General features: G+C 37.7%; 1 protein-coding gene across 1 annotated transcript in view; it reads right to left on the reverse strand.

The window, feature by feature from the left end:
- Positions 1–13,125: 13,125 nt before the first annotated feature.
- LOC102807741 (BLOC-2 complex member HPS3-like) overlaps positions 13,126–25,021 on the reverse strand; it is a 64,043-nt gene continuing 52,147 nt past the window's right edge. The window contains exon 19 of the mRNA XM_085508393.1: positions 13,126–13,282. The gene's annotated coding sequence lies outside the window, so the exon portion shown is untranslated. The remainder of the gene's footprint in view (positions 13,283–25,021) is intronic.

The following is a 25,021-nucleotide window of genomic DNA, read 5'->3' on the forward strand; positions in this document are numbered from 1 at the left end:
AGACCCAGTTCGCAAAGCTACGTACAAATAAAAAAAGTCGCAATATAGATTAGATCATATCATCATGTAGTACCAACTATTAAATGATAAAAAAGTGAGCTTAGATAAAACATATTTCAGTTCCTTTCATTGTTGTCTGTGCTTACCATGGCAGCTGGAATCATTTCCACGGCAACTTTGAACCTCTACACTGGCGCCCTCACACAGTAGTTTCTTAATAGGCATAGAGTTGATACAGGTGTGTGATCGTGTGCGGTTGCCAAAACCACATGATGACGAGCAAGGTGACCATGACGACCACTCAGACCATTTGTGATTGGGTATTGGAGATTCTGTTTTTGCAACAACCAATGCTACAAAGAAAATCAGTCGATATACATTTATAATTGAATAGACTATAATAATGATTTTTATCATCTAATATACAAGTATTGAGATTAATAGACTTGCTTACGAGAAAAAGATGAAATATACACACGACTTCTGTTTTTTTTGATGTGAAAGTTTGAGTTGCTAGAAACTAACTTGTGTCGTTGAGGGCGCATACATAAGATACAAGTTGATTGTTTGTTTTTCGCAATCATTCCATTGTTTCACGTTTTTTATATTTTTCAGGGATTCTTTTTAATTTCCTAATTTTCAACAACAAGATCTATAAGCAAATCTATGAGATTATGCCGAAAGCTCACTTTCTCTGTGATAATGTGATATTTTTCAACTTACCATTTATTTATTAGTAAGCTGTATTTTGTGTATGTATGTATAAATAAACAAACTAACCTGTTTGTTGATTGTTGCATTCATCTGTTTCACAATTCTCAGTTTGCACCATGTGACCCTCACATATACCATTAGTGTTTGTGCAGAAACGACTACGTTCACGTATACCATCACAGCACACCTTCCAAGTACCCCAATCTGACCATCCTACATCAGAACAGATGGAATGTATTATGTACATATATGGGTACTGGTTTGCCATATATGGGTACTGGTTTGCCATATATGGGTACTGGTTTGCCATATATGGGTACTGGTTTGCCATATATGGGTACTGGTTTGCCATATATGGGTACTGGTTTGCCATATATGGGTACTGGTTTGCCATATATGGGTACTGGTTTGCCATATATGGGTACTGGTTTGCCATATATGGTACTGGTTTGCCATATATGGTGTGAAGTGGTTCGCCATAGATGGACTATCATGGACGTGGTCATCTATTATGAACTGGTTCGCCACGAGCATAAACATTCGTGTGGGAACTAACTCACCTCGCCCATAATTGTGAAATTGTTATTGGTTTACCACACAAGCACAAGATAAGAGCAGTCATACACGTGCATCACTATTACCTTGGTTTTGTATTGAATTACATTGGTCAGTGTCACAGTTTCTTTTTGCTAAGCTGTCACCATAACAACCAGACCCGTCTCCATCTGGGATGGGATTATTACATTCTCGATGTCTTTCTTGAACTCCTTCACAGCACAACGTCCATGAGGTCCATGTAGACCAACCCCCATCAACTTGAAAGGAGACACAATGAATTCTATCATTACTATTTCATAACTGTTTTGCATTGTCAAGGGATCGGAAGGGGGGTGTCAAAAAGAATGTGGCTTAATGTCTCTGATTTTAATTTCGTTTTTTTCGTTTGAAATCAACATTCTCTATTGTTTCCTCATATTATACTGTGAGATAACGCCGAAACTCTCTCGTCAATCGTGAGAAAGTAATTTGTAATCGAAATTTATTTACTTGTCATACAAGTTTGATGAAACTATATTAAACAACGCAATGCATTCTGGGAGAAAAAGGAAGGGTAGGAAGAGATTCGATATCTTTATTCATGGCTTTCATGAAAATCCTCCGTGACGTGATAAGAATTGCAATACAATCAATTCCGCAGTTTAAAAGACCAATACATAAATAATACACTCACCATTGTTTTTCCCGTCACATCTGTCTTCATCACAATCTCTAGTTTCAATGGCAATACCAATGCATTTCTCTCCGTTTCCTTGTGGTACTGGATTGTCACACAATCTGCGCCGTTCCTTGATACCATCGCAACACGGGGTGTATTGATTCCATGGAGACCATCCACCTGGAACTAACAAATTTATGCGCACAGATAGTCAACTCGTATTTCCTGGCTATCACAAAGATAATATTTATGATTACGTCAACGTCTACATTGAACGAAAGTACCCCCAACTAGATTAATATATAAATAACACACAGACACTACATAGCCTATAAGTACGCTCACCATCACAGAGCAGTCCAAAGCATTCAGTGATGTCTTCAGTGTCACCAGAACAATATGACGACTGACAAACACGGTGCCGTCGCATGAAACTCGTATCACACACTAATGGACACTCACTCCATTCGCTCCATTCACCCCAGTTTTCATACTCCGGGGTAACTGCTTCATGCCCATCTAAAATGTTGATACCTACAATGACAAGAGAAAGAATTTTAAAAATATGCCAGAGCCAAGGAAAGGAAAGACTTCAGATGCTGAAACAAAACACTTGATGTTTTAAATACAGAATAAGGACCAATTAAATTCTAGAAATCTTTTAGAGAATTCACGAACAATACAATGAAAAAAATATTGTATGACGAATGTTCACGCACTTTCAAATGAAAAGCTAGTCAAAAATGATGTTTAAACTGCATCATCATTTTTTTTACACATGTAGACAACAAAAATGGACCAGTAAGATCGCAAACTATAAATTAGGCTTGAGTACGAACTCAATCATGATTCTACATTCTCATTCGAACGACTCCCGGAAAGAAACTGTGTATTCATATCATAATATAACAACAGATTTTATTGGAAATAAGTCGTTCCACTGGTTTGCGTTATTGATTAATAACATTCCAATTGTGAAAACCGCCGTACCTAATGACTCATTATTACATAGAACTTTAGTGCACTGCTTAATATCCTCACTGTCACCAATGCAATCAAAATCTAGCGGCGCCTGGCAGGTGCGATTTCGTTTAGAATTACCCGTCCCACACGTCACAGAACACTGAGACCAGTCACCCCACTCACTCCATCGCAATGCATCTTGAACGGAAGCGTTGTTCTCAGGAGCAGTTACATCCTGCAAGATGCCGTTGTACTCTGTATGGAGAAAAACACAAATGTGCTAACATTATTTTTTCAATTTGTGTTATTAAGGTAGAAGCCTAGTCATAATTTTTGACAAAATTGGTCATAAATTGCATGACAATGTTCATTGGTTTATTATGTACAATCATAAGCTCATGTCCTATATGGTACAATGAAATACCATTACCATCACATGGCTCTTCATTGCATGCCAGTGTTTGTTCGACATCACCAATACACTCAGCAGTAGAGCCGAAGGCTATCTGACAAACACGGTATCGCCTGATGAAGCCAGTGCCACAGTGTACCGAACATTGCGACCATTCGCCCCAGTCATCCCACTGAACAATGTTGGTGACTTGATTATTTGCTTCTGTAATAGATGACGGTGGTGGTGATATTGTTACTGCCGGGATTTGCCATACCATAGGGACATGAGGCTCAGTTGTAGCATTCAGTAAAATATTATGTTCTGTGAAAATAAGAAAGTTATGATATACTACGTTATGCTATCACAAACCCATCCGTCCCATGATTACAATTCCAGAGCTCGACTAGCCTAACAAGGTTGCATGAGTTTCGCCCTCCGTGGTGCTCCAAACCTGATGCCGTTCGGCCGGCGAGGGCGCCACTCACGCCTACATGTCAGGCTATAACTCGACATGTTCCCACAATGTCAGTTACACGTGCCCATGGTAACATCCTCACCTCTACACGGACGTTTGTCGCATTCCATTTCCTCCTGGCTTTTACCAGGGCAAAAATACTCCGATGTTTCCTCAGGTCCAGTCTTACAAATCCGACGACGTGTTGTCATCCCAACTCCACAAGAAACTGAACACTGGGACCATTCATCCCAGTCGCTCCAGATTTCATTTGTTATCAGCAGATCCATATTTTCTTGGTTAACGTCACTCTTATTGTCAGTGGCAATTGTTGGTTGTGGAGGGACGTTAGCCGGATGGTCTGCAAAAAAATCAAAACCTGGCAGGTTTGTATGTTTTTCTTCAAACAATAATTAAAGCGGGACGGTCGTCACCTGCGCATGCGTGGGAATTGAGTCCCAAGCGACGATAACAACACACGTTAAAAACGCAAAGGCTCATGGGTAGACGCTTGTTTGTAAACGATGACACGCTAAAGCCATCTAACGCATGCGCAGGTGACAACCCTCCCGCTTAAAGCGATACTGGCGCCAGCTAGAATAGTGAACCGATTTGAAAGTTCTCATATTTCGAGTTCACTCTGAACACACGCAATTTGTTGTTGACATCAAAATAATTAGAGTTGATGACAAGAAATACGTTCAAACCTTGTAAATTGACATTTTGCGCAGCCTCCGTTGCAACTGACATTTCAAACTTTTTCTCTTGTTCAATAACTTCCAGTTGCATGGACACCTCATCGTCGGTGGCGCTGTTTTGCCCTTTTACCAAATCCACGACTTCGTCGACATCCTGCATTTGTTCAGCCAGCACATCTTGTACATGGAGACTTTTATTCATCAATAAACTGTGTAATAAATTCTGTTCTTTCAGCAAGTCATCATGACTATGCTTATATTCGACTTCCTTTTGTGAAATATCCCTAACTAGAGAAGCTAGCACCTCTACAATGTTATGGAACGTTCCATTCCACTGTTCGCTACCTGTGGCGGCGCAATCTAAGGCGAGACAATCTTCAACTTCCATCCATTCTCCCGGACACACTTCCTTTGACAGGCACAAGCGACCCCTGAACCGCTCGCCACGCCCACATATCACGGAACACTCAGACCACGTCTCCCAATTTGACCATTCAACTTTGCATAATACCATTCCTGCAAATGGAGATCGAGTTTTTAGACTGGCAATCGCAGTTTTCGGACATTTATTATATTGTAAAATCAGACAACGAATGAAACTCCATATGCTCACAAGCGCACGATGATTACTTTAGTTTCAGATTAGCATTTATATATTAGTATTTGGGACAATATTCAATTAATATGGCCCGCCACAAAGTGTTTGCACGCATCTTAAAGTACCTTTCTCGTTTTCAAGTTGTATATATTTTGTGAAACATCACCCCACAACCATACACAAAATGTGTAAAAATAATGTTTTTGTTAATAAATATGATATATTATAAGTATTTATTCTGTTCTGATCTACATAATTTATATCGAGAGTACTGTCGGTTCTTATCCCGTGGACAAAGAAATTTACAATGTATATGTACCTTAACTCGGAGTGTCACTGTTGTTTACAAATCTAACTTAATTTAGTCAAGGTATGGCACCTCACAAATTTGTAAAGAGTCGATAATACTTTAATAATAATAAAAAAAACTCTCGTTTTTTATTGTGTATTAGTTCATTCCTGCTTCGCCAAAAGTGTTCGTATGAAAAAAATGTGGTACATGGTTTTGGGCAACTATTACTGTAAAAGTCCGTTTCACGACTTCTGAATACCGGACAGTCTGAAAACTGATCCGGATATGTTATTATTTCGATACCATTAAAACATCGAAAAAAAAATGATCACAGTAAATCATTCAAAAATTGTTGTTTGATGCTTCAAATACAAACAGACCATTCATATTTAAAGTTTTCACGGAGAAAGAAGGATGTGTTTCCAAGAAAATATGCAAAATAATCTAAAAAAACAACAACCATTTTCCATATGATTTTTTGGATAACTTATATACAAATAATCAAAATTCTCCAATTCGTGAGAGCCATACGTTGCCCTCATAACACTACATATCATTTTTTAGAATAGGTCACCGAACAAAATTTCGAGATATGATGGAACCAATTGTAAATTTTGAATAGTTATTCAAAAAATGCATTTTGATAAATTTTTGAGAAAAACTTAGTTCGGTGACCTTATATTTTTCTTTCAGAATTTTGAACATTACAGTATCCCAACTCTTCTTGCTGGATTTCTGAATACTAGTATTTTTATGTAGCAAACTACCTTAACTATAAATCTATGATCATAGCGAATATATGAGAGCACGTACTCTCTAGCAGCATATTCCCATAATTGTGATAGCGATAGTGGCCAGCAACCGCCCTTCAATTGTCCTTACTATCACAACAAGGACATGAACTCAGAGATGGGTATTCAGCGTGATCTTTCTAAAGCGGTACCCAAATCAAATCTTAATTACGGTAATGTCAAAACCACACGACAAAGGTAGTATTGCTGTTTTGTAGACCCTCTGGTAAGTAAACGCAGAACACGTATACCATAAACCATGAATAATATATGTCAATTAACATTACTTACCTGCTGAAGAAAGAACCACGAAAGCAGTCCAAATCATCTGGTTCATCTTATATTTCTTCGTTTTATGGGATCCAAACGAATTGCGAAACCCCAGATACCTATTTTGGCGAATCGTCAATGTTTCATTGATGCAACCCCCTTCATCCCATCAGTAACCACAAATAACGTGTTCCAGGATGTTTTTGCATTTGTTTTACATTTTGTTAATTCGCATATCGAAATGCGACCAGATTTCAAACAAAACGGTGAGTTCCAGCGTCCTCGCGCATCGTGAAAACAGAACACGTACGCTGCACGCTAGCGGGGGTGATCGACTACGCGCGCCTGCCGTACGTTCCAAAAGTTGTTCCATGTATTCTAAAAACGTTCGCGTTCTTTATGTCAGGGCATTTTTACCGAGCGTATATGCTATTTTTTTCTGTTTTATGTTGTTTCAACTTACTTGATTTTCAAGGATATTGTATTCAACTAGTTTTGCACATGAATTCATGGAAAGAGTTTTAATCGGCCAGATTGTGCTGGTGGCCAGTCTCCTAATCTCCGTGTGGTGTTATGAAGGTAAGTGTCCAACCATCGTCTTCATCAAGCGAGACGTTATTGATTATTCTTTCCTTTGTGAAATCTTGATTTAATGTAGAGCACTGGAGAGCGGTCATATTCGAAACTTGTTCAATGTGTCTGATTAGTTTATTATTACGTCAACTGAGACAGGACGGTGGCGATATTTGCGACCTTCTCTGCTCGACGGGTTTACTCCATTTGCCGTTTTAGACTATACTGGTAGTTTATTAGCAATACGCGACTTTGAATATGCATATATATGCACTATCAAACCACAGGTAATTTTGGCACAGTAAAATAGTTTACCATAGCCTGTAAGTTGTTTGCGTTTTTCGAAGCCTAGTCGCCATCTAAAAAGATGGCATCGCAGAACTCGGGAAGTATGCAGTTTGGGCTATGATCTTCAGGTTGTATAATTAAAAAAAAAACATTAGTCCGGGATAATATTATTTAGTCAACTCTCGATGACTGCAGAAATCCTCATTGATTGTATTTAATAATGGGTTGGGTTACATGTATTAAATCTCAAAATACATAAATCATTCATTTGGGAAATTTAGAGGGAACTATCACGAAGAAATTCTTCTCTCTGGGGTTCTTCACACGTGCCAGGGGGAATCTCAACTCGTCTCTCAATCGCGTCCCCTTGAGGTACGGGATCAGGAAAGTCACATAAGCTTTACAGTCAAATAAACACACACAACGAAATACGGTTCAACTCTCGTCTTAGTCGATCTGCCGAGCACTCTATAAGACACAGCGCCCTGGGGAAAAATCCCCAAGACTATCGCAAGGCTGGTCCGAGACTCTGTCCAAGACTGTGTCAAGACTCTCTAGGACTGGACTCGTCTGTCGTGCTGTACTCGCCAAGACCAACTCAAACTCTCTTTATTCATTTTCAAAACTCTAACCAATTACAAAGCAGTAAAAGACTCTAGGGCGTAACTTTCAATGGGGGGGGGGGGCAAGGGTTATTTTCGTTCAACGTAATTGCAATATTTTTTTGTTCGTACTACGTAAATTGAAAAAAATAAATTCCGTAATTCTGTAATCACAAGCTAGACGTACAACGTAATCGATCAAATATTTTTTACGTACACTGTAAAAATGTGTCATTTTTCTCGGTACGTACAAGGATTTACATCCAAATAAAAAAATCGTGAAGAATAATCCAGGGAAATTACATTATAGAAACTGTAAAACGACTAGATGACAAAATTCACTACAAAATTGAATGTCAAGACGTAAAAGGCCCTCTAACCGAATGAAGAGCATCGGGAGGGTAATATGCGCATGCATCTCTACACACGGCGCAGCAATGGTGGAGAATTTGAGCCGGAGAGCTCTTCGGACCATTCAATGTTCCCTTTTTTAACACTGTAAAAACGTCTTTTTTTTCTTTGTAAATTGTAAAACGCTCTTTTTATTTCCCGTAAAACCGTACCAGCTACCCCCCTTGCCTCCCCTCTTCAATCATAAAGCCAATCAAACTAAGTACTGAACACGTCATATCTTTTGATTAATCGTTCACTACATTAATAACTACGAATACCAACTGTCAGAATTAATAGTCCGAATAGCTACGGTTATCTCGTAATTAGTTCCAAATCACTGAGTCGAGTTCCGTCCAGGACCTCGCCTGCCTAAACGATGACAGACATAACGCAGCAATTCACTCGTAATCAAGTAATTAAGTCGATTAACAGATACGCGTAAACTAATTCATGACAGAACTTTGACTTTTTGTCACATCAATCAATTTCTTTCAACTGTCGCCAGTATAGCTGACTTACTAAATGCTGGTACACATAACGGAATGTCAACTTGAAACACTCACAAATAATATTTAATAAACATGTTTTGATACAATATACAAAGCAAAACAAATTTGTTTCACCTAAGTCATCAAATGTATTATTATTACTTTTTATTATTATTTATTTGTTGCAACACTTTTAAATCAGGGGTTCACGATTTGAATGAACGAACAAATGAATAAATGAATGAATGAGTAAATGAGTGAGTGAGTGAGTAAATAAATAAATAAACAAACAAACAAACAAATAAATATTCTTCTCACAACATGGGCAAGTGTAGTCTTCAGAAGTATTATTTTTCCATTTCTTTTTTTCATATTCCAAACCAAATCTGTCACTGAATTTATATCTGGTTTGCATTTTTTTATTTTGTTTTTGAACTTTTTATAGTAAACGAAACTAGACTTATCTTTCATATTTTCCCTCCACTTTGCTTCATAATGTTTCAGAACAGAAAGCTTAATTTTATTAGCAGTGATGTTTTCAAACTGCTTTTTGTCGAACTTTACATTTGTTGTTATCAAATATTTGTTTGGTATTATTAAATATTTTCTAATTTGCTCTCAGATGCGATGACTGTTATGCGTGTTGCTAGTACAACCAACTGTGACGTGCAGCAAATGGCTCAAACGTGTGTGATGAGTCGTGATGTAGGATCTGACGCATCTTTTGAAGTGGAGATAGACGGGGACTATGTCGCTGGCACGTTACAATGGTACAAATACTACGTTGGATTGCCACCACACTTCCACAGGTAAGAGCTACAATCAAGACCATTTCAAGTTTAAGGGGCGGCAGTCGTCACACCGCGTTCTGTTCGATATGGGGCTCATAGCGACGTATACAACGCGTGTAAAATACATTGTTTATTTACATGAAATTCGAACACGCGCTGCGCGACGACCATCGCGCTTTAAAATGACAAAAGCTGTGTTTTCAAATTTTTTTTTCCAGATTTTCTATGTATAACATTCGTAGTAACAATATATAATTCATGTCAGAGATTGTGTATATATATGATACGAGTAGCTGCAATTTAAGCAGTACCAAGACAGCCTGGAAATTTCAGGGGATTTGTATATTTTATACTGAATATACTACGGTATAAGTTTTACAACATACTAGCATTAAATATAGGGTCAGTATACTCGGTTCAAAGAAAATCACCCAATAAAATGAGAAAATAGCATGATTTGACTGTTTTAAGACATGTTATCAAGGATTGTTCCCTATGACAAGGGTATATCTCAATATTTCTATAGTAGTTTTTTAATGACAAAATATTTTTTCATTGTGGTCTATGAAAACCACTGTTAAAATGGCATTACATGCATAATGTTTTACAATTTTTTTCAAAAAACAGATTAATATTAAAACTTTTTTGTCAAAAAAATATTGCCACTGCTATATGCGCAAATGTAAAAAAAATCCACCTGTAGATACTATGATAATATGGACTACCGGTACTAACAAATACAGGCAAAATTTCAAATTTGTGCATATAAATGTTGTTTTTATAAGTACCTGGTAGTTTATTTTGTGCAGATTGCAAAAAAAAAGACATTTTTGGAACACCCAATGAATATTATTTAAAAAAATAGTATTCATCAGCCTTTTCTAATAAACGCTGACAACAATAATTACCCAACTGAGAACTACATATTGATTTTCACCATAAGTAACCAACGTATTGAGATACCATGGAAACCAATAGTAAATGTCTCAAAACCTTCATGGATATTTGACCCACGTTTTGTCTGAAAAGTATTGTTATCCGGGTTTCAGGAACAACAGCTCAACATCTAATCATTATAGTAAAATAAAGGAAAATCTGACAATTTGTTTCAATGGTCATCAAACCCTAGAACAGGATTAGAAGCCATTTAAAAGACCACACCTTGTACAATACTCCACTTCAGAATATGTATTACCAGGTCGTCAAATAAGTTTCTTTTTATTTGCATGTTAGCTATCAGCAAAGATTGACAGCACCTGGAGGGATCGACGAAAATATGCATTTAACAGAAAATGGAAAGAGACTAACGATATCACCGATTAAAGATGATGATTTTTACGAAACAAAATATTGGGCAGAACTGTCAGCAGCTGAGTTACAAACACAAGCCATTGCACAATACGAGATTGATGACGACCTCACAAACCCTAGACTGTTACGAGTATACTTTATAATACAAAACCGGCCAGTAGGTAAGTTACAGAGAGCACTCTTAAACACTAGAGGGGACCATATAAACAGAAACCATTGAGGGATACAATATTAATAATGACCCCCCCCCCCCAAAAAAAAAACACACACTTTATAATACAAAACCACTTTAGTAGGTATATAATATGAGGTTGTTACGAGGATAATGCAAACTATGTACAGCGGCAGTATGCGATGGCGTACTGTCTGTCTGTTATACATCTTTTTCCTACCAGGAATACATCACGGGAATGCCGAAATCGAAAAGGTTTAGAACCGATTTAGCAAACTTTTTTGTATGGGGTCTGGTCAAACTCTAGGGGGAGCCATTTTTTTTTTTTATTACCACGAGCGTAATTGTTCCATATTTGGAATTCACATTTCCTAATATGGTAAGATGAAAATACCCAGTGCAATACAGCACGCTGTAACTTTATGACAGATGTATAGATATTTGGTAATTGTAATTTGGTAATATCTACTATATATCATATTTATTTGTCTGAGCAGCGTTCTAAAACCAGTAGGTAAATTAGATTGGATAAGTGGTGTGCAAAATAATGTAAACAAAATTTGATAAGCAAAATTTGCTTGTCATTTACCTACCCGTATTTACAGAGGGCTCTATAACACACTACAGGCCACCATTGAGCAATACAAGATTGATGACAAACACACACCCCCTAAATACAAAACCACCCAGTAGCTAAGTTACAGAGGGTGCCTACAATGGTACCAGCATTCTGATTGGTCCATCAAGTTATTATACTTGTTCTATTTTCTTTGGTTACCTGACATCAGCTCTTACGTGCCAATCACAGGGAGTGGTCCTTCTATGGACAGAATGGTTACATACCAGACTAGTTTATGTTGACTGTTTTCAAATTTGTCTTTCAATGGAACAAGATGGCAAATACTAGTTACTTTAGGCTTACATGCCATTCAAAAGAGATATCAGAAATCAATGGAAATACACTCATTCATATCAATATAATCACAGTGCCCTCAATATGTGAAACCTGTTTTAGATGAAAAAAACAATTGTGCCTTCTACATGAAGAGAGTGCAGTAAGGGAAAAAATACATTAGTAAAATGGTATGATGGTAATCTGTGGTAGAGAATCAATTACCCTAAATAGGAGAGCACCAATTTCTTCACAACTCTTTAAACAAATGAATCTCCTCCAAATAACATTAACTTACATTTTTTACCTTAGATTTTGGTCCATTTTTACCTGGTGACAGTCTACACATCAACTTAGCAGACCATATTACCATTCCTAAATCAGCGATGGAGTTTGTGTGGAAAAAAATGGTATCTCCACTGAAATACATAAGTATGGAGAAACCAGAGAACAATGTGCTGGATATTCAGTACTTAAACAGGAGTGACTTTGGGATAATCAGCGTTCAAGTTTATGGCAGCAAAGAAAACATACCAGGGAGAGTACAGACTATGGAGAAAAATTTTAACATTGCTTTAGGTACATAAAATTTAATTTTAATTCCAATTTCTGACATTTTTGAAAATTCAAATATTAACTTTAGAAAAGAATAGCTGTTTGTTCAAGAATTTAAATCCAATTTTTTTTGGAAATCAGCAAATACTGAAATGGAAAGATGAGTGATTAGATACAGGATAACCAATAGTCAACACTGAGGGCGCATTAGGATCGTTATGCTGGAGCTTGTAAGACACACACACAGCAGCGAAACATAAACATTCACACCCCCCTCAATACGATGAGTAGTCACTACATGTGTACATCAGTTTAAGAAATAACGCTCTCAGTGTTGAAAACATTTTTTTACTCAATTACAAAACCACACACAATGCAATAGAATTTTTGAAACATACCAAACATTTATTAAAATATTTGATTTACAAAAAAAAAAAAAAAAAAAACTGATGTGACAGTTTATTCATCAGGGTATGTCACTGAGAAAAATATTATCAAATTAGGATACAAGCTCTCACACTGGTACTGGTTCAGCTCATTTTATCTTGTTTGCAATCATAGTCAAATCCTTGATTTACTAACTTATCATAGTAGACTTTCCATTTTCAATTGATTATAGAATGAAAATCAATTTTCAACTATTAAAGCAAAGCTTTTCAATATTTTAAAATTTTGTAAAAGAGTTCATTACTTAAAATTGTTTACTTTCTAGATGAAACCAAATCCTGTAGTAGATATGCAGGCCATATTCAGTGTCAGTGTAATTCTGGTTACCATGGAGATGGTTATCAATGCGCAGGTGAGTTTCAACAGTTCCATTGTTATGTCTAGAAAACAATAGAATGAAATAATTATAAATATAAGTTTTTCTACCTTAAATATTGAGGTAATATATTTATTGTTGATTATTGACATGACAACAAAGTCAATATAAATTATGTAAATAATTGACTGGAATGACAAAAGTACTGATGACAATGACATTTTCAAAACAACACTCATATTGTTCAATAATTTTCATTTCCTGTCAATGTTCATTATTTAATTTTCATATGATTGCATTATCATGACAAATCTTATTCATATTAGCACGCATCAAACAAATTTGAATGCCACAGATCTGTATTATTCATATCATATTCTATTTTGTGGCAAGTCATTTGGATAATTTCCCTCTCTTCTCAAAGAGCATGCATATGATATTGACACAAGTACACAAACAGAAAATATTGCACATATCTGACATGAACAAGATTAAATCTGAAATACATCTACTATCCAATATGGCTGTGTTCCTTAGCAACGCAATATAACATTATCTGGGGCAAATTCATGACTAAAACTTCTCTTTTTAGATATTAATGAGTGTATCCATGGCAGTCATCACTGTGTAACCATGGCAAACTGCGTTAATACATTAGGATCATACAATTGCGTTTGTCCGCCAGGTTACCAAGGTGATGGTAGGATTGAATGTACAGGTAATTTTTTTAAAATATAATTAGTGTACATGTGTATTAAGAATAGACCTTGACAAAAATGTAATGAAGTTCATGGGGAAAAAGGAAATTCAAGGCATTCAAATAATTAGTTTAGATAAAAGCAACTTGTTCATGTTGATCATTACAGCATGAATTGTGATTCCATTCCATATTCACAACTGTACACAGTGTCATCTGAATTGCGCAATGTTTGTATTCTGTACAACATGCAATAGCAGTTCAAAACATGAATGTCAAAAGCCGAGGACTCATGGTCGTAACAGGACATTATCATTACAAAAAATCTTTGAATATGGCCAAGCACCAATCATAATTTCTCTAAAATTGGCTGATATCAATATGTAAACATTCATTTTGTGAGCCCTTCCTACACTTGTGTGCTGTTATGATTACGATACAGCCTTAATATTGATCTCGACTCCTAGCCCTCTCCTATGCACTTCCGACCACACTGAAGCTGACTTGTTCTATTTGATTCAAACACTACTATTTTGTTCTGTTTTTTAGTCCCCGTTCGGACGTAGTCCGAAAACGGGGACTTATGTTTTGCCCTGTGTGCGTCCGTGCGTGCGTCCGTGATCACCTGTATCTCGAACATGCATGGACCGATTAAGTTCAAACTTCACTCATACATCACACATTATATGGGACATGAATTTTTTTCATGATCCGATTAACGATAGCCGAATAGCGGCCATTTTAAGTCTGAAAATGCATCAAAATCCAACATTTTCACCATTCCGGACCCGGATCTCAGTTATGCATGGACGGATTTCGTTCAAATTTGGTACATACATTAAACATAATAGGATCTTGATGCACGTCATTTTTTTTTCCGGATCAAGTTCGAAATGGCCTACTGGCGGCCATTTTGTTTTAAAGAATTCAGTTCTGGATCCGTATCCGAGACATGTCTGGATTGATCAAGTTCAAACTTCACACACACAAGTTACATCATGTCACAAATATGTATGTGCATTTGTTTCACGATCTCATTAACGATAGCCAAATGGCGGCCGCTTTAAGGCCGAAAATGCATTGAAATCGCACATTTTCACCATTCCAAACCCGGATCTCAGTTATGCATGGACAGATTTTGTTCAAATTTGGTACATACATTAAACATAATAGGACCTTGATGCACGTCTTTTTTTTTTCGGATCAAGTTCGAAATGGCCGACTGGCGGCCATTTTGTTTTAAAGAATTCAGTTCTGGATCCGTATCCGAGACATGTCTGGATTGATCAAGTTCAAACTTCACACACACAAGGTACATCATGTCACAAATATGTATGTGCATTTGTTTCATGATCTCATTAACGATAGCCAAATGGCGGCCACTTTAAGGCCGATAATGCATCAAAATCGCACATTTTCACCATTCCGAACCCGGATCTCAGTTATGCATGGACGGATTTCGTTCAAATTTGGTACATACATTAAACATAATAGGATCTTGATGCACGTCATTTTTTTTTTCGGATCAAGTTCGAAATGGCCGACTGGCAGCCATTTTGTTTTAAAGAATTCAGTTCTGGATCCGTATCCGAGACATGTCTGGATTGGTCAAGTTCAAACTTCACACACACAAGGTACATCATGTCACAAATATGTATGTTCATTTGTTTCATGATCTCATTAACGATAGCCAAATGGCGGCCGCTTTAAGGCCGAAAATGCATTGAAATCGCACATTTTCACCATTCCGAACCCGGATCTCAGTTATGCATGGACAGATTTTGTTCAAATTTGGTACATACATTAAACATAATAGGACCTTGATGCACGTCTTTTTTTTTTCGGATCAAGTTCGAAATGGCCGACTGGCGGCCATTTTGTTAAAGAATTCAGTTCTGGATCCGTATCCAAGACATGTCTGGATTGATCAAGTTCAAACTTCACGCACAAATGGTACATCATGTCACAAATAGATATGTGCATTTGTTTCATGATCCGCTTAACAATAGCTGAATGATGGCCATTTTAGGGCCGAAAATGCATCAAAATCACGTATTTTCAAAATTCCGGAACCAGATCTCAGTCATGCATGGATGGATTTTGTTCAGATTTAGTACAATGTGTTGTACATATGCAGGTACATTTCGGTCATGCTCTGCTTTGAATGTATATGTCACTCAAATATGAACGGAACGGGGACGTGTCATTGACAATGACTTGTTTCCTCAAGTGTTCACCTGTGTGTTATTTATTTCCTCCACAGATGTGGATGAATGCAGTCAGCCTCATTTACATAACTGTGATATCAATGCCAAATGCACCAATACTGAAGGGTCTTACAGTTGTGAATGTACAGACGATTACTTGGGCAATGGTTTTGACTGTTTAGGTAAGAACTTGGTCTATTAATTTATGCAAGATATGTTACCCATTGCTAATTTATCCTATTCTTATTATTTAACTAAACTACATCTTTCCTATTAGAGGTGCGCCCTCTAGTGATGAAGTAAATCCCAAGTTTTGTTTTGTTAGTCAAAAAAATAATTATTTATATTGTTAATGGCCTTCCTTTCATTGAATTGTCATCACAATGATGACTAATCCGTGGCGTTTTTCATTAGGTGATATGTTAGCAAACTTTGGCTATCCATAGAGGTTTTCATTAGGTGATGTGTTAGCAAACTTTCACTATCCATAGAGGTTTTCATCAGGGGATGTGTTAGCAAACTTTGGCTATTCATAGAGGCTTTCATTAGGTGATGTGTTAGCAAACTTTGACTATCCATAGAGGCTTTCATTAAGTGATGTGTTAGCTAACTTTGGCTATCCATAGAGGCTTTCATTAGGTGATGTGTTAGCAAACTTTGGCTATCCATAGAGGCTTTCATTAGGTGATGTGTTAGCAAACTTTGGCTATCCATAGAGGTTTTCATTAGGTGATGTGTTAGCAAACTGGCTATCCATAGATGTTTCATTAGGTGATGTGTTAGCAAACTTTGGCTATCCATAGAGGTTCTCATTAGGTGATGTGTTATCCATAGAGGTTTCATTAGGTGATGTGTTAGCAAACTTTGACTATCCATGGAGGCTTTCATTAGGTGATGTGTTAGCAAACTTTGGCTATCCATAGAGGTTTTCATTAGGTGATGTGTTAGTAAACTTTGGCTATCCATAGAGGTTTTCATTAGGTGATGTGTTAGCAAACTTTGGCTATCCATAGAGGTTTTCATTAGGTGACGTGTTAGCAAACTTTGGCTATCCATAGAGGTTTTCATTAGGTGATGTGTTAGCAAACTTTGGCTATCCATGGAGGCTTTCATCAGGTGATGTGTTAGCAAACCTTGGCTATCCATAGTGGTTTTCATTAGGTGATGTGTTAGGAAACTTTGGCTATCCATAGAGGCTTTCATTAGGTGATGTGTTAGCAAACTTTGGCTATCCATAGTGGTTTTCATTAGGTGATGTGTTAGCAAACTTTGGCTATCCATGGAGGCTTTCATTAGGTGATGTGTTAGCAAACTTTGGCTATCCATAGAGGTTTTCATTAGGTGATGTGTTAGCAAACTTTGGCTATCCATAGATGCTTTCATTAGGTGATGTGTTAGCAAACTTTGACTATCCATAGAGGCTTTCATTAGGTGATGTGTTAGCAAACTTTGGCCATCCATAGAGGTTTTCATTAGGTGACGTGTTAGCAAACTTTGGCTATCCATAGAGGTTTTCATTAGGTGATGTGTTAGCAAACTTTGGCTATCCATGGAGGCTTTCGTCAGGTGATGTGTTAGCAAACCTTGGCTATCCATAGTGGTTTTCATTAGGTGATGTGTTAGGAAACTTTGGCTATCCATAGAGGCTTTCATTAGGTGATGTGTTAGCAAACTTTGGCTATCCATAGTGGTTTTCATTAGGTGATGTGTTAGCAAACTTTGGCTATCCATGGAGGCTTTCATTAGGTGATGTGTTAGCAAACTTTGGCTATCCATAGAGGTTTTCATTAGGTGATGTGTTAGCAAACTTTGGCTATCCATAGATGCTTTCATTAGGTGATGTGTTAGCAAACTTTGACTATCCATAGAGGCTTTCATTAGGTGATGTGTTAGCAAACTTTGGCTATCCATAGAGGTTTTCATTAGGTGATGTGTTAGCAAACTTTGGCTATCCATAGAGGCTTTCATTCGGTGATGTGTTAGCAAACTTTGACTATCCATAAAGGTTTTCATTAGGTGATGTGTTAGCAAACTTTGGCTATCCATAGAGGCTTTCATCAGGTGATGTGTTAGCAAACTTTGGCTATCCATAGAGGCTTTCATTAGGTGATGTGTTAGCAAACTTTGGCTATCCATAGAGGCTTTCATCAGGTGATGTGTTAGCAAACTTTGGCTATCCATAGAGGTTTTCATTAGGTGACGTGTTAGCAAACTTTGGCTATCCATAGAGGTTTTCATCAGGTGATGTGTTAGCAAACTGGCTATCCATAGATGTTTCATTAGGTGATGTGTTAGCAAACTTTGGCTATCCATAGAGGTTCTCATTAGGTGATGTGTTATCCATAGAGGTTTCATTAGGTGATGTGTTAGCAAACTTTGGCTATCCATGGAGGTTTCATTAGGTGATGTGTTAGCAAACTTTGGCTATCCATAGAGGTTTTCATTAGGTGATGTGTTATCCATAGAGGTTTCATTAGGTGATGTGTTAGCAAACTTTGGCTATCCATAGAGGTTTTCATCAGGTGATGTGTTAGCAAACTTTGGCTATCCATAGAGGTTTCATTAGGTGATGTGTTAGCAAACTTTGGCTATCCATAGAGGTTTCATTAGGTGATGTGTTAGCAAACTTTGGCTATCCATAGAGGTTTTCATTAGGTGATGTGTTATCCATAGAGGTTTCATTAGGTGATGTGTTAGCAAACTTTGGCTATCCATAGAGGTTTTCATTAGGTGATGTGTTAGCTAAATTTGGCTATCCATAGTGGCTTTCATTAGGTGATGTGTTAGCAAACTTTGGCAATCCATAGAGGTTTCATTAGGTGATGTGTTAGCAAACTTTGGCTATCCATGGAGGCTTTCATTAGGTGATGTGTCAGCAAACTTTGGCTTTCCATGGAGGCTTTCATTAGGTGATGTGTTAGCAAACTTTGGCTATCCATAGTGGTTTTCATTAGGTGATGTGTTAGCAAACTTTGGCTATCCATGGAGGCTTTCATTAGGTGATGTGTTAGCAAACTTTGGCTATCCATATAGGTTTTCATTAGGTGATGTGTTAGCAAACTTTGGCTATCCATAGAGGTTTTCATTAGGTGATGTGTTAGCAAACTTTGGCTATCCATAGAGGCTTTCATTAGGTGATGTGTTATCCATAGAGGTTTCATTAGGTGATGTGTTAGCAAACTTTGGCTATCCATAGAGGTTTTCATCAGGTGATGTGTTAGCAAACTTTGGCTATCCATAGAGATTTCATTAGGTGATGTGTTAGCAAACTTTGGCTATCCATAGAGGTTTTCATTAGGTGATGTGTTATCCATAGAGGTTTCATTAGGTGATGTGTTAGCAAACTTTGGCTATCCATAGAGGTTTTCATTAGGTGATGTGTTAGCTAAATTTGGCTATCCATAGTGGCTTTCATTAGGTGATGTGTTAGCAAACTTTGGCTACCATAGAGGTTTTCATCAGGTGATGTGTTAGCAAACTTTGGCAATCCATAGAGGTTTCATTAGGTGATGTGTTAGCAAACTTTGGCTATCCATGGAGGCTTTCATTAGGTGATGTGTCAGCAAACTTTGGCTTTCCATGGAGGCTTTCATTAGGTGATGTGTTAGCTAACTTTGGTTATCCATAGAGGCTTTCATTAGGTGATGTGTTAGCAAACTTTGGCTATCCATAGAGGTTCTCATTAGGTGATGTGTTAGCAAACTTTGGCTATCCATAGAAGTTTTCATTAGGTGATGTGTTAGCAAACTTTGGCTATCCATGGAGGTTTCATTAGGTGATGTGTTAGCAAACTTTGGCTATCCATAGAGGTTTTCATTAGGTGATGTGTTATCCATAGAGGTTTCATTAGGTGATGTGTTAGCAAACTTTGGCTATCCATAGAGGTTTTCATCAGGTGATGTGTTAGCAAACTTTGGCTATCCATAGAGGTTTCATTAGGTGATGTGTTAGCAAATTTTGGCTATCCATAGAGGTTTAATTAGGTGATGTGTTAGCAAACTTTGGCTATCCATAGAGGTTTTCATTAGGTGATGTGTTATCCATAGAGGTTTCATTAGGTGATGTGTTAGCAAACTTTGGCTATCCATAGAGGTTTTCATTAGGTGATGTGTAGCTAAATTTGGCTATCCATAGTGGCTTTCATTAGGTGATGTGTTAGCAAACTTTGGCTACCATAGACGTTTTCATCAGGTGATGTGTTATCAAACTTTGGCAATCCATAGAGGTTTCATTAGGTGATGTGTTAGCAAACTTTGGCTATCCATGGAGGCTTTCATTAGGTGATGAGTCAGCAAACTTTGGCTTTCCATGGAGGCTTTCATTAGGTTATGTGTTAGCTAACTTTGGCTATCCATAGTGGCTTTCATTAGGTGATGTGTTAGCAAACTTTGGCTATCCATAGAGGTTCTCATTAGGTGATGTGTTAGCAAACTTTGGCTATCCATAGAGGTTTTCATTAGGTGATGTGTTAGCAAACTTTGGCTATCCATAGAGGCTTTCATTAGGTGATGTGTTAGCAAACTTTGGCTATCCATGGAGGCTTTCATCAGGTGATGTGTTAGCAAACTTTGGCTATCCATGGAGGCTTTCATCAGGTGATGTGTTAGCAAACTTTGGCTATCCATAGAGGTTTTCATTAGGTGATGTGTTAGCAAACTTTGGCTATCCATGGAGGCTTTCATCAGGTGATGTGTTAGGAAACTTTGGCTATCCATAGAGGCTTTCATTAGGTGATGTGTTAGCAAACTTTGGCTATCCATAGAGGTTTTCATTAGGTGATGTGTTAGCAAACTTTGGCTATCCATAGAGGCTTTCATTAGGTGATGTGTTAGCAAACTTTGGCTATCCATGGAGGCTTTCATCAGGTGATGTGTTAGGAAACTTTGGCTATCCATAGAGGCTTTCATTAGGTGATGTGTTAGCAAACTTTGACTATCCATAGAGGTTTTCATTAGGTGATGTGTTAGCAAACTTTGGCTATCCATGAAGGCTTTCATTAGGTGATGTGTTAGCAAACTTTGGCTATCCATAGAGGTTTTCATGAGGTGATGTGTTAGCAAACTTTGACTATCCATAGAGGCTTTCATTATGTGATGTGTTAGCAAACTTTGGCTATCCATAGTGGCTTTCATCAGGTGATGTGTTAGCAAACTTTGGCTATCCAGAGGCTTTCATTAGGTGATGTGTTAGCAAACTTTGTCTATCCATAGAGGCTTTCATTAGGTGATGTGTTAGCAAACTTTGGCTATCCATAGAGGTTCTCATTAGGTGATGTGTTAGCAAACTTTGGCTATCCATGGAGGTTTCATTAGGTGATGTGTTAGCAAACTTTGGCTATCCATAGAGGTTTTCATTAGGTGATGTGTTATCCATAGAGATTTCATAAGGTGATATGTTAGCAAACTTTGGCTATCCATGGAGGTTTTCATTAGGTGATGTGTTATCCATAGAGGTTTCATTAGGTGATGTGTTAGCAAACTTTGGCTATCCATAGAGGTTTTCATCAGGTGATGTGTTAGCAAACTTTGGCTATCCATAGAGGTTCTCATTAGGTGATGTGTTAGCAAACTTTGGCTATCTATATAGGTTTTCATTAGGTGATGTGTTAGTAAACTTTGGCTATCCATAGAGGTTTTCATTAGGTGATGTGTTAGCAAACTTTGGCTATCCATAAAGGTTTTCATTAGGTGACGTGTTAAAAAACTTTGGCTATCCATAGAGGTTTTCATTAGGTGATGTGTTAGCAAACTTTGGCTATCCATGGAGACTTTCATCAGGTGATGTGTTAGCAAACCTTGGCTATCCATAGTGGTTTTCATTAGGTGATGTGTTAGCAAACTTTGGCTATCCATAGAGGTTTTCATTAGGTGATGTGTTAGCAAACTTTGGCTATCCATGGAGGCTTTCATCAGGTGATGTGTTAGGAAACTTTGGCTATCCATAGAGGCTTTCATTAGGTGATGTGTTAGCAAACTTTGGCTATCCATGGAGACTTTCATCAGGTGATGTGTTAGCAAACCTTGGCTATCCATAGTTGTTTTCATTAGGTGATGTGTTAGCAAACTTTGGCTATCCATAGAGGTTTTCATTAGGTGATGTGTTAGCAAACTTTGGCTATCCATGGAGGCTTTCATCAGGTGATGTGTTAGGAAACTTTGGCTATCCATAGAGGCTTTCATTAGGTGATGTGTTAGCAAACTTTGGCTATCCATAGTGGTTTTCATTAGGTGATGTGTTAGCAAACTTTGGCTATTCATGGAGGCTTTCATTAGGTGATGTGTTAGCAAACTTTGGCTATCCATAGAGGTTTTCATTAGGTGATGTGTTAGCAAACTTTGGCTATCCATAGAGGCTTTCATTAGGTGATGTGTTAGCAAACTTTGACCATCCATAGAGGCTTTCATTAGGTGATGTGTTAGCAAACTTTGGCTATCCATAGAGGTTTTCATTAGGTGATGTGTTAGCAAACTTTGGCTATCCATAGAGGCTTTCATTCGGTGATGTGTTAGCAAACTTTGACTATCCATAGAGGTTTTCATCAGGTGATGTGTTAGCAAACTTTGGCTATCCATAGAGGTTTCATTAGGTGATGTGTTAGCAAACTTTGGCTATCCATAGAGGTTTCATTAGGTGATGTGTTAGCAAACTTTGGCTATCCATAGAGGTTTTCATTAGGTGATGTGTTATCCATAGAGGTTTCATTAGCTGATGTGTTAGCAAACTTTGGCTATCCATGGAGGCTTTCATTAGGTGATGTGTTAGCTAACTTTGGCTATCCATAGTGGCTTTCATTAGGTGATGTGTTAGCAAACTTTGGCTATCCATAGAGGTTCTCATTAGGTGATGTGTTAGCAAACTTTGGCTATCCATAGAGGTTTTCATTAGGTGATGTGTTAGCAAACTTTGGCTATCCATAGAGGTTCTCATTAGGTGATGTGTTAGCAAACTTTGGCTATCCATAGAGGCTTTCATTAGGTGATGTGTTAGCAAACTTTGGCTATCCATGGAGGCTTTCATCAGGTGATGTGTTAGCAAACTTTGGCTATCCATAGAGGTTTTCATCAGGTGATGTGTTAGCAAACTTTGGCTATCCATAGAGGTTTTCATTAGGTGATGTGTTAGCAAACTTTGGCTATCCATGGAGGCTTTCATCAGGTGATGTGTTAGCAAACTTTGGCTATCCATAGAGGTTTTCATTAGGTGATGTGTTAGCAAACTTTGGCTATCCATAGAGGCTTTCATTAGGTGATGTGTTAGCAAACTTTGGCTATCCATAGAGGTTTTCAATAGGTGATGTGTTAGCAAAATTTGACTATCCATAGAGGCTTTCATTAGGTGATATGTTAGCAAACTTTGGCTATCCATAGAGGTTTTCATTAGGTGATGTGTTAGTAAACTTTGGCTATCCATAGAGGTTTTCATTAGGTGATGTGTTAGCAAACTTTGGCTATCCATAGAGGTTTTCATTAGGTGACGTGTTAACAAACTTTGGCTATCCATAGAGGTTTTCATTAGGTGATGTGTTAGCAAACTTTGGCTATCCATGGAGACTTTCATCAGGTGATGTGTTAGCAAACCTTGGCTATCCATAGTGGTTTTCATTAGGTGATGTGTTAGCAAACTTTGGCTATCCATAGAGGTTTTCATTAGGTGATGTGTTAGCAAACTTTGGCTATCCATGGAGGCTTTCATCAGGTGATGTGTTAGGAAACTTTGGCTATCCATAGAGGCTTTCATTAGGTGATGTGTTAGCAAACTTTGGCTATCCATGGAGACTTTCATCAGGTGATGTGTTAGCAAACCTTGGCTATCCATAGTGGTTTTCATTAGGTGATGTGTTAGCAAACTTTGGCTATCCATAGAGGTTTTCATTAGGTGATGTGTTAGCAAACTTTGGCTATCCATGGAGGCTTTCATCAGGTGATGTGTTAGGAAACTTTGGCTATCCATAGAGGCTTTCATTAGGTGATGTGTTAGCAAGCTTTGGCTATCCATAGTGGTTTTCATTAGGTGATGTGTTAGCAAACTTTGGCTATCCATGGAGGCTTTCATTAGGTGATGTGTTAGCAAACTTTGGCTATCCATAGAGGTTTTCATTAGGTGATGTGTTAGCAAACTTTGGCTATCCATAGAGGCTTTCATTAGGTGATGTGTTAGCAAACTTTGACCATCCATAGAGGCTTTCATTAGGTGATGTGTTAGCAAACTTTGGCTATCCATAGAGGTTTCATTAGGTGATGTGTTAGCAAACTTTGGCTATCCATAGAGGTTTTCATTAGGTGATGTGTTATTCATAGAGGTTTCATTAGGTGACGTGTTAGCAAACTTTGGCTATCCATAGAGGTTTTCATCAGGTGATGTGTTAGCAAACTTTGGCTATCCATAGAGGTTTCATTAGGTGATGTGTTAGCAAACTTTGGCTATCCATGGAGGCTTTCATTAGGTGATGTGTTAGCAAACTTTGGCTATCCATGGAGGCTTTCATTAGGTGATGTGTTAGCTAACTTTGGCTATCCATAGTGGCTTTCATTAGGTGATGTGTTAGCAAACTTTGGCTATCCATAGAGGTTTTCATTAGGTGATGTGTTAGCAAACTTTGGCTATCCATGGAGGCTTTCATCAGGTGATGTGTTAGGAAACTTTGGCTATCCATAGAGGTTTTCATTAGGTGACGTGTTAACAAACTTTGGCTATCCATAGAGGTTTTCATTAGGTGATGTGTTAGCAAACTTTGGCTATCCATGGAGACTTTCATCAGGTGATGTGTTAGCAAACCTTGGCTATCCATAGTGGTTTTCATTAGGTGATGTGTTAGCAAACTTTGGCTATCCATAGAGGTTTTCATTAGGTGATGTGTTAGCAAACTTTGGCTATCCATGGAGGCTTTCATCAGGTGATG

Source organism: Saccoglossus kowalevskii, chromosome 15, assembly GCF_978046115.1.
Source record: "Saccoglossus kowalevskii chromosome 15, keSacKowa6.1, whole genome shotgun sequence".
Classification (NCBI taxonomy): domain Eukaryota; kingdom Metazoa; phylum Hemichordata; class Enteropneusta; family Harrimaniidae; genus Saccoglossus; species Saccoglossus kowalevskii.